A 15,852-nucleotide genomic window follows, 5' to 3' on the forward strand; every position below is an offset into this window, starting at 1 on the left:
TTCAAATTCCACCACCAGGAAGATAGGAAAACACCCGGGTGGCCAGTGACAAACACTGCCCTTCGCATCAAAGGGCAGTGCTGTGTGATCAAAACAGTGAAGGGGAGGGTAGGGACTAAATCAAAATGGAGTTGGAGGGAGAAATGATGCACTCCACTCCCTGCGGCGCCCACCTCTCCCTGAACAACTCCAGGGTGTTGGCCGACACCGCGTGCTCCTTCTCCAAGGACACCCGGGCTCTAACGTAACCGCAGAAGAGGGGCAGGCAATCGGAAGGCAGATTATTATCTGAATGGTGGCAGTTTAGGCAAAGATGAGGTGTAACAACTTCTGGGCGTAATGGTGGAACAGTCGCTGAAGGTTAGCATGCAGGGAGTGAGGAAAGCTCATGGCATGCTGGCCTTCATAGCGAGAGGGTTTGAGTATCAGGGAAGGATACCTTGCTGCAGTTATACAGGGTTTTGGTGAAGCCACACCTTGAGTATTGTGTGCAGTTTTGGTCTCCTAGTCTGAGGAAGGGCATTCTTGCTATTGAGGGAGTCCAGCAAAGGTTTACCAGACTGATTCCCAGATGGCAGTTCTGACATATGTGGAAAGTCTGGATCCTTTAGACTTGTATTCACTGGAATTTAGAAGACTAAGTCTCACAGAAATGTGTAAAATCCTGATGAGACTGGACAGGCTAGATGTGGGAAGAATGTTCCTGATGTTGGGGAAGTCCAGAATAAGGGGTAAGCCAATTAGAATAAGCTGATGAAGAATTTCTTTACTCAGAGTTTTGAATCTGTGGAATTCTCTGCCACAGGAAGCTGTTGGGCCCAGTTTGTTAGATATATTCAAGACGGAACTGGGCATGGCCCTTGCAGCTAATGGGATCAAGGGGTATGGGGAGAAGGCAGGAATGAGATACTGAGACTACATGATCAGCTATGATCAAATTTAATGGTGGTGCATGATCAAAGAGCTGAATGGCCTACTTCTGCACCTATTGTCTATGTTTCTATATTTAAAATCACCATGTTATTTTTTTTAAATTAACAGGAACAATGCAAGAATAAATAGTGAAGATAGAGAGAGGGGAAGGACTGTGACTACTTTTCATTTTCTAATCATCCATTCAGAGACATTACCACCCACAACTGGAAGAGGTAGCTCTTGACTGCAGACCTTCTGATCCAGAGGTAGTAACATTACCACTGCAGCATAAAAGATGTCTAATCTTTGACTCTTCTTAATATCCAAAAGTGCTCTTACGCATGACTGAACATTTTATTCCAAATTTTTCCCTCTATTAACCACCACCAATAAATCACTAGTGTTCTCCAATTGATTAACTTACATGCAAAGCCATTTACGAGTTCTTTGACCTAAGACCATCTCCTAACACGGAACAGCTGATAGGGAATAAACAAGTCATTATCAAGGATTCTGATTGCTACTGAAAGGTGCATTCACCTCTTATTGATCAGCTGCTGCATTTGAGGTTTGAAGAGGACATTTGAAACATAAATGAGACTTCAGTATCAATTTGACAAGATTTCATCAACACACTATGAACAGCAATTCTGGAAATTCTCCAAACCTTTCACCTAAAAACAATAAGTGCTAGGCTACTCTGCCTGTTCGGAGTCACCAGGGAATAGGAAGTTCTTGGTCATGGGTACCTTGCTGGGGGACCATCCTGGCCTGCAGAGGGAATTGGAGGAGAGAATGAGGCAAAGCAGTAGCATCTGAAGCAGGAAAGAGGAACAGAAAAGCGATGGAGGTGTGGAGGCTCCCTTTCTCAATATAGATCTACAATGTCTTAGCAAGTTTAGGACAGTCTGGTCTCACATCCTGAGCAACACACTGACCATGATTTGGTACCGAATGAAGCATAAACTAAAGATCTTATATAGGAAAAATACTCAGGACCATAGGAAGAAGAATGCTGACCTCCTGGTACTAATTTCATTGCTTTTTCAAAGAACTGGCACTGATACAATTTGATTTGCGTTTTATTTGGTTTTTTTTGTTGCTTTCGTAATCTCTTTCCTTCCATTTGGATGGCTGCCATTCATACTTTATTAAGCTACATCTTTCCTTTCTTTACTTAACGTACTACCACTCACTTTAGTATTTATACCATGAAATCTTTCGGCATTAATCCATCCTGTCCTCTGCCCTATCACAGACCTTTTATTTCATTGTACTCAGTCTCATCTCATCTCACTTGCTCAAAAACTTGAGGGGTTCTGTTTTTGCTTTCACACATGTTCCCTGACCTGTTGCGTGGTTTCAGTATTTTCTTTTCATAATCTTTAAATTACCTGCTTTAACCCTCATCTAGGAACCATCTGCTGTTTCAGATAAAGTCATGGAATCACACAATACAGAAGAGCCAGCACCAAAAAAGAAATTCTAAATCAACACTGGTCTACATTTCCTGCACTCAGCCTTGAATTATGACATTTCGAGTATTCGTCCAAGTACTTTTTAGATTGTGAGGCTTTCTGCCTCAATTATCTCCCAAGCAGTGCATTCCAGATCCCTATCACCCTCCAGGTGATAAACATTTTCTTCAAATTCTCTCTGATCCTCCTACCTTTAACAGGATGGCATGGTGGCTCAGTGGTTAGCACTGCTGCCTCACTGCATCAGGGTCCCAAGGTCAATTCCAGCCTCGGGCAACTGTCTGAGTGGAATTTGCATATTCTCCCCGTGTTTGCGTGAGTTTGTTCTGGTTTCCTCCCACAGTTCAAAAATGTGCAGGTAAGGTGAATTGGCCATGCTAAATTGCCCATAGTATTAAGTGCATTACTCAGAGGGAAATGGGTCTGGGTGGGCTGAAGGGCCTATTTCCACACTGTAGGCAATCTAATCTAACTTTTAAAATTATGCCTCCTTGCTATCGATCCTTCAACTCAGGAGAAGCTGCTTTCCATCCGTGTTGTCTAAGTCCCTTTTAACCATACAAAGCTCAATCAGGTCCCCTCGCAGCTCTCTGGGCTCTAACAAAACAATCTGAGCTTATGCAGCTTAATTTCATAGCTACACTGCTCCATCCCATGTAATATTGTGGTATATCTCTTCTGCATCCCCTCATACAATCGCATCCTTCCTATAGTACAGTTATCAGAACTGCACACAGTAGTGGAACAGTGACCTAATAGAAGTCCTATACAGCCTCAGTATAGATCTGGCAAGGATTGATGCCTGACTTGGCTCCGAAACTTCTCATATTGAACTCCATTCGAATCAAAATAAATTGCATTAAATTATCCCTAGTTATATTACGTTTAAGTTGCTGAGTGGATGGAATAAATTTAGCCAGTTCTTCAAAGGAGAAATCAAACCACAAGTCATATAATATACACTGTTTATTGTTTACAAATCACATTTTAAAATTAAAATTGAGTAGATGAATGCCTAGTAGACTTTCAATAATCTAAACAACTGGCTTAACTGATAAATACCAAGAACAGTATAGCAATAACCAAACTCTGTGATTATCTCTTGGCGTTATTAATTTGGGATTAATTCTTCACGCGAATGACAAGTCAGCAGATTTGAATAGGCAGCTAATTAAATGTTTCAAGTCTATATGTACAAAGTCAAAGTACAAAACTTACACAGCTCCATTCTCAATGAAGCATATTTGAGTCACTCATTTTCTTTCTAATTGCAATCTGTTCCTTTCTGGAATTTTGATTTGATGAATCCACTTGCAGCAGCAGGGAATTTTGGTTTTAATTCTTTCCATTATCTGAGCAAGTGGTAATATCTAAGCTGGCCTCAATCTTACTTTTCTCTAATCTTGGGGACTTAGAAAGTTTTGCAAGACTTTTCTCCATCTGCACTGATGGATCAAAATCAATTGATACTTTACTCTCTGGTTATTCATACTGTATCTGAAAAGACAGCTTCCTACATCTGTCATGTAAAGGTTCTTGCAGTAGAAAACTAGGTGAAAAAGCAAAGACTTTTACTACTGCCAATGTCTAACACTTAAACAATCAAATTGACTCTTGGCCAAAAGGTCTCGCTCTTACTTTGCCCGTCAAGCTTGATAAATATGGGTCCTGAAGTTATCATTGCATCGCTGAAATATGACTTCTCCAACAGAACAGCCTTTGTGTTGCTAAAGTTCACATTCCCAGACCCTGTATGGATCTTGACATTGTCAAGCATTTCTTTTACCAATAAATCTGACAAGGTTACATCATTATGTTCGAGTAGGTGTTATCTAAATGATGGTTATCTAAGTGATTTCAGATAAGAGTCTTCTCGCATACATAAGGGTTGGTTATGGCCGTAGTATGTTCACAGTACTTCCTGCTGCAATTAACCTGGAGGTTACATTGCTGTGGCTTGTGGAAAGACAGTATGAGTCGCTCCCAACATTGGGATGGACTTGCTGTACTTTTAGCCCAATTCTTCCTCATATCTCACCATAGCCCATATTGCTCAGACACCTTTAAGATTCATTCCTTTGTGTGGATGTCCTTTACCACTCGGTATTAATAGCTTAGACCAATACCAATTCGAAAGCAGGGATCTGATCAAGGCATCTCCAATAGTTAATCACACCATCTGGACAGGGTGACAACAGTGAGGTTTTTGCCCATTTTAAGAGGAGACAGTGAGGCAGTCGGCAGAGTGGCTGTGAGTCAGAGATGGTGGCCTGGATAATCAGAGGACATTGGGTCATCTGTGTTGAAAGTAAAGTCGGATAAAGTTTAATGACGCAAACTCCATTGTCTCTTAAACAACACCAGCAGTAGAGCAGGTCAGTGAAGTCCAAAACCAATGACAGCTTCATTGAAGTTTTGTTTTGTTCAGTCATAGGATGTGGAAGTGACGGTGTTAGATTGAGGTAGACAAAGTCAGAAGTCACACACCACCAGGTTACAGTCCAACAAATTTGTTTGAAATCACAAGCTTCACAAAGGATGGCGAACGAGATGGCTTTTTACAATAATTGACAATGGTTTCATCTGCACCATTAGGCCATGATTAGATTTTATTGAATTTAAATTTCACTATCTGCCATTGTGGGATTCTACCCCATGTCCCTGGAGCATTTGGTTTCTGGGTTGCTAGTTCAGTGGCATAACCACCATGTCACCCCCTCCCCAGCTGATAAACTGATTGCTGATAAAATAAATGGAAGCAGCTGGGTGGGAAGCTGAAACTAAAAAATGATGGAAGAACAAGAACAGCTGAGAAAATATTTTGAATTTGTTGAGAAATTATGCCATTTTTGATTCTGAATTCAATGACTTGTCAGAAAAACACTTCTTTATTCTGATAATTTACATATGCTTTACTTTGTAAGTAATTTCATATTTTTGGTTGTACATAAAGGAGAGGATCCTTGCCAGAATATGTTGATGGAATATAGAGGTTAACTTGTGATTTGCAGAAGTGTGTGTGTGTCGAATGCTGAGTGTGAGTGAAGGAAAACTCTGATGCAGAGGTTTCCAGTAATTATCCTTCTTTCAGAGTAAGGAGTTTGATGCATTTATTCCCAAACTAAAACTTTTCATTTCAGTTTAACTCTTAGACTCAATCTCCCTCCCTGTTCTCTCTGACATGCCTCCACAATTTAGAAAGTTTTCCAGGTAGCTGAATTTACAAACATTCCCTGGAATTCTCTACTTCTGCCTGACAAAATTTAAAGGAGGGATCATTGGTCTATATTTTAAATCAAGGGAGATACCACTATGTTTATGGCTGGTACTATATCATGGCCACCAATGGTACTTACAATTGTTATGTTTCATTCTATAATGGAGATTTTTAATGGTTCTAAATGAGCAAAAAACCTCCTTTTGACTTTTATTCCTACCAGGAAAAGTTTTCAATGTTAATGAACAATGTTAATGAACAATGTTGCTATTATGTGACCCTGAATGAGTGTGGCTGCACTCAATCAGTAAAATCTTAAGTAGTTGAAACTGTTGAATGCATCAACATGACTGAACATGTATCTGGGTAACATGTGAGATGAGCAAATCAATATCATTTTGCTATTTGTAACTCTTTGCAAATGTGCTGTGAGAATATTGACACACCAATGTCTTTTTGCCTTGCACATTTGACAGTCGTTTGACTTAAGTCAGTCCAGTTGAAATCAACTGGTCCAATTTCCAGTTCAAAGAATCATTTGAAACAACTATATGCCAAATGGCTCCACTTAATTCCAACTGATTTCAATTTCTTTACCAACTTGTTCCAGGAGAAGTCAATTGGTTCCAGTAAGATTCAAATGATTACTGATAAAATCAACCCGCAAGCGATATCAGCACTTTCTTGTTATAAGTATCAGTAATTCCAGTTGCATACAGTTAAAATAAGTTGTGCTTTCTTGCATTTCAGTCAAAATCAGTTATGATCAGTTAATATGTCAAACTGGGTTGGATTTCAGTTCCACAGCTGAACTCCAACATGTATGGTCAACTTTCAAGCAAAAACTTCATTTTGAGTACAGTTTAGCGAGCTTCGTCTAGAAACCTCAGAGGTTTGATAATTTACTCAGTTATCTTGCTACAAAGCATTGTGCCTTACAGCAGAGAAGTCAGATGCAATGTGCTCCAGTTTCTCAGACAACCATTGCAAAGTATTCATCATACTTTCAAAAGTTGATAAAATGTAGTCTCCTGGTAGAGGGTTAAGTCCAAAATGTCTTGCTCCTCAGAAGCTGCCTGGCCTACTATGCATTTTCCAACACCACACTTTATAAACTCTGACTCCTCCAGCATCTGCAGTCCTCACTATCTCCTCTACTCTCAAACGTTGACATGAAAGTATTTTGGTCATCAATAATATTGAAATTAATCGGTTCTCATACACTCCTGTTGTCACAATTATTTCCTTTTGCAGTTTGCAACTGTTCTTTATATATTCTCTTGAATTATGAATCTCATGTTTATCATAGGCCATGTCTATCAGTTTCATTCTAATCTCTCTAACTTTTGTCATCCAGCGATCTCGAGTTTAGGAAGCTTTTCTTTTCACCCCATGGGAATGTCTCTCACCTATACCTGAACTACCCCCTCTTTGAAGTTCCCGTTGACTGTTTTATCTGCCAACCTTTGATCCCAATCCACCTGCAGTAATTTTTGTCCAGCTGAATATTTAAACATTTGTTTTTTCTCTTTCCCTTTTCCATAAATACTCTAAACGTAATGAAATTTTGACCTTTGTTTTCCAACTGCTTTCCCTCCAAAGATATGCCACATTAAAATCCATAAATTATCAAGTCATTGCATTTGTTGAATGCATCAGCATTAATAAACTTGAACAGGAATAACATTTGCACATATATAAGGGTGAAGAGATAGTATCATTGTGCTATTTTTAAAACATTGCAAACTTGATGTGATGATAAATACTGATACACAATGCCATTTTGCCTTGCACATTAAACTAGATCACATGTTAAACTAGATCTAGGCCTGCTTCTTCCCTTGTTGTGTCACAAACACACCAACAAAGAAGGCATTCTTGCATATATTGAATTAATTCCCCCCCTATTTTGCCATTTACACAAAAGTTTCTTGGTCAATATTGGGATAATTTACGTCCCTTGATCACTACTCTAATGGTCTTGTTTATTTTTGAAATCTGCCTGCACATTTGCTCCTCTGAATCCTTTTCAAACTTGGTGTTCTTTAGCATACACACAGCAGTGCAATTACTGTTCTGTATTTCCTTTTTATATGTTTAACACCAATTTTGGACAAATGTCGGTTCTCAGCACATAAGACATAGCAGCAGAAATTAGATCATTCAGCCCATTGAGTCTGCTCTGTCATTCAATCATGGCTGATAGGTTTCTCAACCTCTTCTAGTAACCCTTGATCCCCTTGACAATTAAGAACCTATCTAACTCTGTCTTAAATATACTCAATGACCTGGTCTCCACAGCCTTCTGTGGCAATGAAGCCCACCAATTCACCTTTCTCTGACTGAAGAAGTTTTTCCCCTTATCTCCATTCTAAAAGGTCTTCCCTTTACTCTAAGTCTGTGCCTTCGGGTCCTAGTCTCTCCTACCAATGGAAACATCTCCCCAAAATCCACTTTGTCTGGGCCATTCAGTATTCTGTAAGTTTCAATTAGATTCCCCCCCATCCTTCTAAACTCCATCGAGTATAGACCCAGAGTCCTCAAATGTTCCTCATATGTTAAGCCTTTCATTCCTGGGACTATTCTCATGAACCTCCTCTGAACCTGCTCCAGGGCCAGTATGTCCTTCCTGAGATATGGGGTCCAAAACTCCAAAATCAGTCTGACCAGAGCCTTATAGAGTCTCAGAAGTACATCCTTGCATTTATATTCAAGTCCTTTCAAAATAAATGCCAACATTGCATTTGTCTTCCTAACTACTGACTCAACCTGCAATTCACCTTGAGAGAATCCTGGACTAGAACCCTCAAGTCTCTTTGCAATTCAGACTTCTGAATTTTCTCCCCATTTAGAAATTAGTTCATGCTTCTATTCTTCTATTCACACTTTCCCACATTGTACTCCATCTGCTACTTCTTTGCCCACTCTCCTAACCTATTCAAATCCTTCTGCAGCCTCCCCATCTCCTCAATACTAACTGTCTCTCTACCTATCTTTGTATCATCTACAAACATAGCCAAAATGCCCTCAGTTCCTCCATCTACATTGTTAATGTATAAAGGGAGAAGTTGTGATCCCAACACTGAGCCTTGCAGAACACCACTTGTCACCAGCTGCCATTCTGAGAAAGACCCTTTTATCCCCACTCTCTGCTTTCTGCTAGGCAACCAAGCTTCTGTCCGTGCTAGCACCTTGCTTCAAAAACCTTGGATTCTTATCTTACTCATCTTACTACATCTTACAAAATGTATGTATTAAAGTGAAAGTATAATTCACAATTTTTATGCAATTAAATAGCACATTGGAAATGAGAACTGTTTGCCTTCATAAAGACTTTATCACTATGTGTGCTTGGCCATGGGAATTATCTCTGCTGGAAATTATTGTGGGCAACTGGCCTTAACTTAAAACTTAGATGCTCCCCAATTGTTCCCAGTGATTCTATTTGCTCCCTACAAATTGTATCAAAGCTATTTTGACCTTGATAGTTTATCAATTGTATTTATTTATATGCAGCTTGAGGTCATTGATTGGGATTTTAGTTCCCTGCATCTTTAGGGCTTTTATGATGCACTGGTAATATTCTTCTGAGTTAGAATGCCAATGTTCAAATCCTACCTGTTCCAGAGGTGCGTAGTAACATCTCTGAACAGATTAATTAGAAAATATCTTCACACCATATTATAGGCTCTTGAGGAATAGTGGTACTGTCCCTACCCCCGAGTCAAAGGTTTATGTTCAAGTTCTTCCTGCCCTGCACATGTGTTATATCTGAACGGTTGATTAAAGATGTCTTGCCTACATACTAAAAGATATTAAAACTGTTGTGTGATTGAGTTAGCAGATATTTGCTTGTAATGTTTCACTCTGTATAGATGGGAAAGATAGGCTCCAGTTTCAGCCTTCACCAACCGGTTTTCTGAATTATATAACCTTAGCTTTATGAACATAAGGTCTATTGCTCCTAAGGGATCCAAACACTTGAGCCACATCACAACAAGAGGATATGTTGCATGCAGTCTTAGTCATGTGCCTCTTTTCCTGGTGACTCCTCTACTTATTTCTGCAGTTATTTTTATTTCCTATGCAAACAGAATACCATCCACAACAAAATGTTCACAATCCTTTAAGAACCAAGACCAGCCTTTACTGTTTAACTTAACCCATTTGACTAAATCCATTTGACTAAACCCATTTGACATATCCATTTGTTAGGACCAGACCCTGAGGGAGGTTCCTCAATTTGTTACAGGTTCAGATGCAATACCCCAAACTATTAAGCTCCTGGGTGAAAGGCTGAACTCCCTCCACTTCATTATTCACCCATCCCTCTACTTTATTGCAATAAGGCTAATTTTAAAAGGATCCCATTCCTTATTAATTCCTTTCTCCCAGGGCCACATAAGTATGCTTTGGAAATGACTCAAGTCAGCCAGACTTTCTTGAACTAACAAGGAGTGAGTTTATTAATTACTAAATGCAAGAAGAATTAGGAATGCAAAACATATACACTCAGATTAGAAATAAAAGGTGAGTCAAAAATGTGAACGTTTTTTTAAAAAGCTATATATGGATCAGACTCTGAATTGTTTCTGAAAAGTAGATAGTTGAATATTATGACCGTTCAGTGGTGATCACTAGTAGTGCTGATTTTGGAAGGTGAACAAATGGCTTCTAGGTTCTTAGTGTTGCAGATTGGTTGAGATTCTATAGTTCTGATACCTTCCAACTGTGATTGAAATCCAGCATTTGGTGTGATCAGAGTACTTTATTGTTGAACTTATTTTTAACAGATTTGCTGCAACTTGGAGTTAAGAGAGAGTTTATATGTGCAACACAGACTTAAAGGGATAGTTCATAGACTGCGGCCGTCATAACATTCTAATGCTTGAATGAAGTCTGGTACACATTTAGTCAGAGCAGGGGGTCACCGGACTTAAAATGTTAACTCTGTTTTTTTCTCTTGACAGCTGTTGCCAGACCTGCTGTGTTTCTCCAGCACTCTTTTTGTTTACCTCACTGTCTCTTCTTGTTAACCCTATCCATGTTTGAAGTTTCCTTGGTAATTTATATGTGCAACAATCACAACAGTCTTTGGCAGATAGTCACTCAGTTTTTCTGTAGAGTCCTTTCAAAAATGCCAGATTTTGGAATTAAAAGTAAAAATTGTTTACAAGTACTGCAGGGTTCTGATTCATAACACTTTCAAACAAATAATACAATAATTGAGGTCCCTGCTTATGTTATTCACAAAGTCTATTCAAATAGGTAAAGAGTCAAGCTTTACAAAATTTAGCAAACCCAGAAACCCCTTGCTTTTCCATCTAACTTGCCCCATGCTAATCCTGCTGATCCAGGTGTTCCAGTGAGATGAGGGAGTATAGCCCAGAGTTATCTAACTGTTAAAAACAGGTTGTGATGAGTTTTATTCTGCTATAAGCAGATTTAATGTGCTGCTGGCTGACTGGGAGGAGGTATCTCCATGGGGATTTCCCCAGTTAGTGTTCAAGAACAGCTTCTTCCCTGCGGTTGTTAGACTGTTGAATGGGCTCTCTAATGTCAAATAATGTGGTCTTGCTAATGTTGATCTTGCTTTGCACACCTCCTGTGCAGTGTAACCTGTAAGCCTCACTCTGCTTAAGCACCCTATGATCGGTACGTCCTTTTTTGCTATGGTCTGCCTGCACTGCTCGCAAAACAAAACTTTTCATTATACATAGGTCCATGTGACTACAATTAATCAAGTCATATCAAATCAAAGTGATTTAAGCAGAGAGCTGTGTAAATTGTGGGGCAGAAATTCACCTTGAGTTGTTGCACTGACTATACTGCGGATACTGGGGGAATCACTGTGGAAATGCATTCCCTTCATGTGTCACAGGCTATGTGTGAGGCTGTTAATTATTTAATTCATATGCTCACAATGAAACTTATAAAAATAGTTTAAGTTGTGTTTTGTTAGAAGCTCTAGTGTGGAGTCACACTAGGCCATTTGAGGACGGCAGTTTCTACTAAAGGATATCAGGGCACTGGATTTATTTTTAAAACTAATCAGTCTAGCAGTTTAATGGTCACCATGACTAACACTAGCATTTTATTCAAGATCTTCTTTAACAAGATTTAAATCCACAGCTGTAGTGGTGGGATTTGAAGTATTTTTTTTCCAACACATTCATCCAGGTCTCTAGATTACTGGTCCATTAACATAGCCAACTATGTTCCTAATCCACAAACCTGTGGATTTGAAATCTTAAATATATTGTAAATTATGAAAACAGAAATATGGCCCTACAAATGTACACACTATATGTAAAAACATTTGAGTTACTGTACATCATTCACTTTTCGGGTGCTCACTGGCAAACCCACAGGAAGTATATTTATAAAACAGAGAAAGAAAGTAATTTCATCATATGTTTCTCCCTCCTCTAATGAATCTAAGGGAAAAGGACAACTATAGCGTCTAACTAATTCCAAGAAAGCACATCAGTCAGATATCATGACGATAAAAGGGCACAACAGGTTATAGATGTAGATACATCTCAGTAGAAATGTCATAAATTATACAATAAATTGTGTTGTTCCACATCTTTATAAAATATCTGCCAAAAATCTATAAATTCGAAGAAAATGAAGTGGAGATTTTCAATTCCTATGTACTGTTGTTGCAAGTGTACATGGAGAAGCGGTGGGGGAGTTCACTTCAGGTCAGTACTGCGTAGTGGTAAGGAGAAAAATTCAAATTACTACAGTAGTACATTATTTAGTATTTTCTAACCAGACATTGCTTTTAAAGTGAGGTTTTCAGGTCCCATTGCAGGACATCTATTGCACAATGTTATTGCTACGTCCTTATATACATAGACACACAAGACTGAGTGACAACTCTGTGGCCCTGTGGAGGAACTGGCTGATAGTCTTAAAGCTGCACATTCCATTTGACAGGGAGGAGAGAGTAAGGACTGCAGATGCTGGAGATCAGAGTCAAAAAGTGTGGCACTGAAAGAGCACAACCAGTCTGGTAGCATTCGAGGAGCAGGACAATGTTTTGAGCATAAGAGCTCTTCATCAGGAATGAGTTTTCCTGATTCCTGATGAAAAGCTGAAGCTCGAAACATCGACTCTCCTCCTCCTCGGATGCTACCTGACCATTCTGTTTGACAGGCATTCCCAACATTTCAGAATACTAATAATATTTTTTTTTAAATGCATTATATTTAATTCCATCTCAGTTTAAATTTACAATTCAAGGTCATCTGGAACAGCCTCTTTGGTCAGTTGTTTTCTTGGTCCTCTGTTATTTAAACCTGCTCCTGCTTACATAGATTTTGTTTCATCTGATGCTCACCTCTGTTCTTTGGAATTAACATTCCTGGGCTGCTATTGGCTGCAGTTGAAGTCAATGACTGTCTAATTAGATGAATTTTCTTGGATCCTAAGGACGTTTCTTGGATCCTAAGGACGTTTCTCAACTTTGCCAGTGGAAATGCAATTGAAGGAGGCATATACTATAATCAGCAGTGTGCTTCTTGTAACAATTTTCAGTAAACAAATTGTCCCATTCTATAGTGGGTGTAATGATAAGCCTCCTACCGACAAAAGAGCTAAATTCAGTAATAGATAAAAACATCTTTAAGATTTGATAATATGAGGTGCCTCAATACTTGTGCATGTGACATGTTAGCAGAACATGGATCCTTAGATGCTTAATTTTAGACTTTTAAAAAATGGTACAACCAGACACTATTTACTAATAGCTTCTGGCAATGTTATTGCATATCTATTTGGGTCTCTTTATGCCAAAAAAGCATTTCAAAATACTAAGGAAAATAACTGATTTTCAAGTTATTTCTGGTTTTACAATAAGGTATAGTCCAAGACAAAAGTAATAACAGCTTTATTTTACCTTTCAGTTAAACACACAATTGATATTATCTAAGAAAATGTGATAGAAATAACTCTAAAGTATCATGTTAGTAGCCATAATTTTACTCAAACCAAATATATAGAGATTATGCAAACCACTCCATTTTAACAATTATTAATAATAATTTGTTGCACATTTTCATATTTGAGAGAGTTAGTGGGACTTGATTTAGTGTTTCCAGAGCAGTCAGCTGGATATCTAGTCCAATAACATTGCCACAATGGTACCACTCTCTAACTGTTCATGAATAATTAATCTCCTGACTGCCCAAATCTTTTCTATCACCTACAAGGTTCAGATCGGGGAGATGGAATACTCTTCTCTTGAACGAATGAGTGCATCTCCAATAATCCTCAAGAAGCTTGACACCACTGAAAACAAAGTAACCTTCTTGACTGGCACCCGTCTTAACATGTTAACATTCTATCTATCCACCACCAGTGCACAGTGACATTGGTGATATGCCATCAGTGTAGGCCATCCACAAGATGCACTGCACATCTCATCAAGGCTTCTTCAACAGCAGCTTCCAAACCTGCAACTATCTAAAATAATAAGATTTGCAAATGCATGGCACCTCTACTATCATTGGCAAGATCCCCACCAATTAATACACTATCCTGACTTGGAAGTATCTTGCTGTTCCTTCAAAATGCTAGAACTCCTTTCCTAACAACATGGGAGTGTACCTCCATCGGAAGGACTGCAGCAGTTCACGAAGGCAAATCACCGCCAATGTTTCCAGGGTAATCAGGGATGGTCATCAAAAGTTAGTGTGCAAGAAAAAAAATGCTAAGTTATTGAGACTAGAATATCAGATTTGCTTCCCATTATGAGCTAAATTAGCTGATCTTAGCTGGAGCAGAGAACGGAGCAGCATCCTTGAATAAGAGCTAGAGGGAGGGAAATCAATATCCTAAATACATACTCCTAAGTCCTAACCAGAGAATTCTACTTGAAAATTCATGTTTATGAAGGTTGGGTGAGAGTCACTTGGTTGTGATTACAATCCATAACTAAATACTCCTTCCATATTCATTATCTAAATTCACAGCAACTGGATCTGCACTTTTATCAATGAAAAGGAAAAAGTACTGAAAATTAGATCTGAGTGTTTTCAATATCATTCTAATACATATATATTGAGATGCAGCCACATGGTATCCAAAAAGCATTAAAATCAACACTCAACCTATAAGTCCCAGTTGGACATCCACAGGAAATAGTTTTGTATGAGACACTTACTTAGACTTCAGTCTGTCAGTAATTGTCAATTGCATTAAAGATTTTCAGTCCTCAATTTTAATTATTTGATTCTTACTGAGCCAAATTAACACTTCAGGCTTTTTTTAAAAATCAGTTTACATACCCAAATGACCCGTCACATAGACTTCCTGCTAACCAAAGCAGTCAAGAGGACAATGACAAGCTTAAGCTATGTTCTACTCACGGATAAAATAAATCTTCCTGTCCTGTTAACATTCTCTGTCTCTAAGTAAAATATCAAAGTTTGCAGATGATATTAAAAGTGGAATGCAGGGGAAAAACTGGAAAACAATGTGTTTCTGAATTTTACATAAATAGGCCAAAAGATACATGCACTTTTTTTTTAACATGGTTGAGTGTAAAATAATTGCAACAATAACAATGAACTAAAGAAGGAGCAGCGCTCTGTTGAAGAGTCAGGTCAGATCAGCCCTCGAACTTTCACTTCCAACCAGAAATATGATCATCTACAAAGTGTTCTCAGAACTAAAAGCTTTTCTCTAACTTCATTTTGAAATAGTGGGGTTATATTAGCTAACCTCCAATCTGCTCCAGAGTCCACAGAATTTTGGAATATGTCCACCAATGCTTCCACTATTTCTAGGCCAATTCCTTAAGTACTCTGGGAAGTATATTATCCGGCTCTCAGATTTATCAGCTTTCAATCCCATCAATCTCTCCAACACCATTTCTCTACTAATACAGATTTGCTTCAGTTCCTTCCTCTCACTAAACTCTCTGATCCCCATCAATTTTGTACAGACACCAAAAAGATTTTGTTGTGATTCTGATGGTTGCAGACTACAATAGAGATGCAGAAGCCACAGCTGTGAAAGCAGTGCAGAAATGTTTTGGATTTGTGAACTACCTAGCTAAGTTCTTGCTAAATTTGTCTTCAGACTGTGAACCTTCATGCAAGTTCACTGCAAAACATGTACATTGGTACTGGCACATAGAACACGAAACAGTTTCCTGTCACATTAAAAAATAAGTGGCAACAGTTCATTACTGAAGTTCTGTAAGTTTACAATAAGGTCATGTTGGCTGTG

This window comes from Chiloscyllium plagiosum, unplaced genomic scaffold (assembly GCF_037043375.1).
Source record: "Chiloscyllium plagiosum isolate Xiang-an unplaced genomic scaffold, Cpla_swu_hap1 HiC_scaffold_22, whole genome shotgun sequence".
NCBI classification, from domain to species: Eukaryota; Metazoa; Chordata; class Chondrichthyes; order Orectolobiformes; family Hemiscylliidae; genus Chiloscyllium; species Chiloscyllium plagiosum.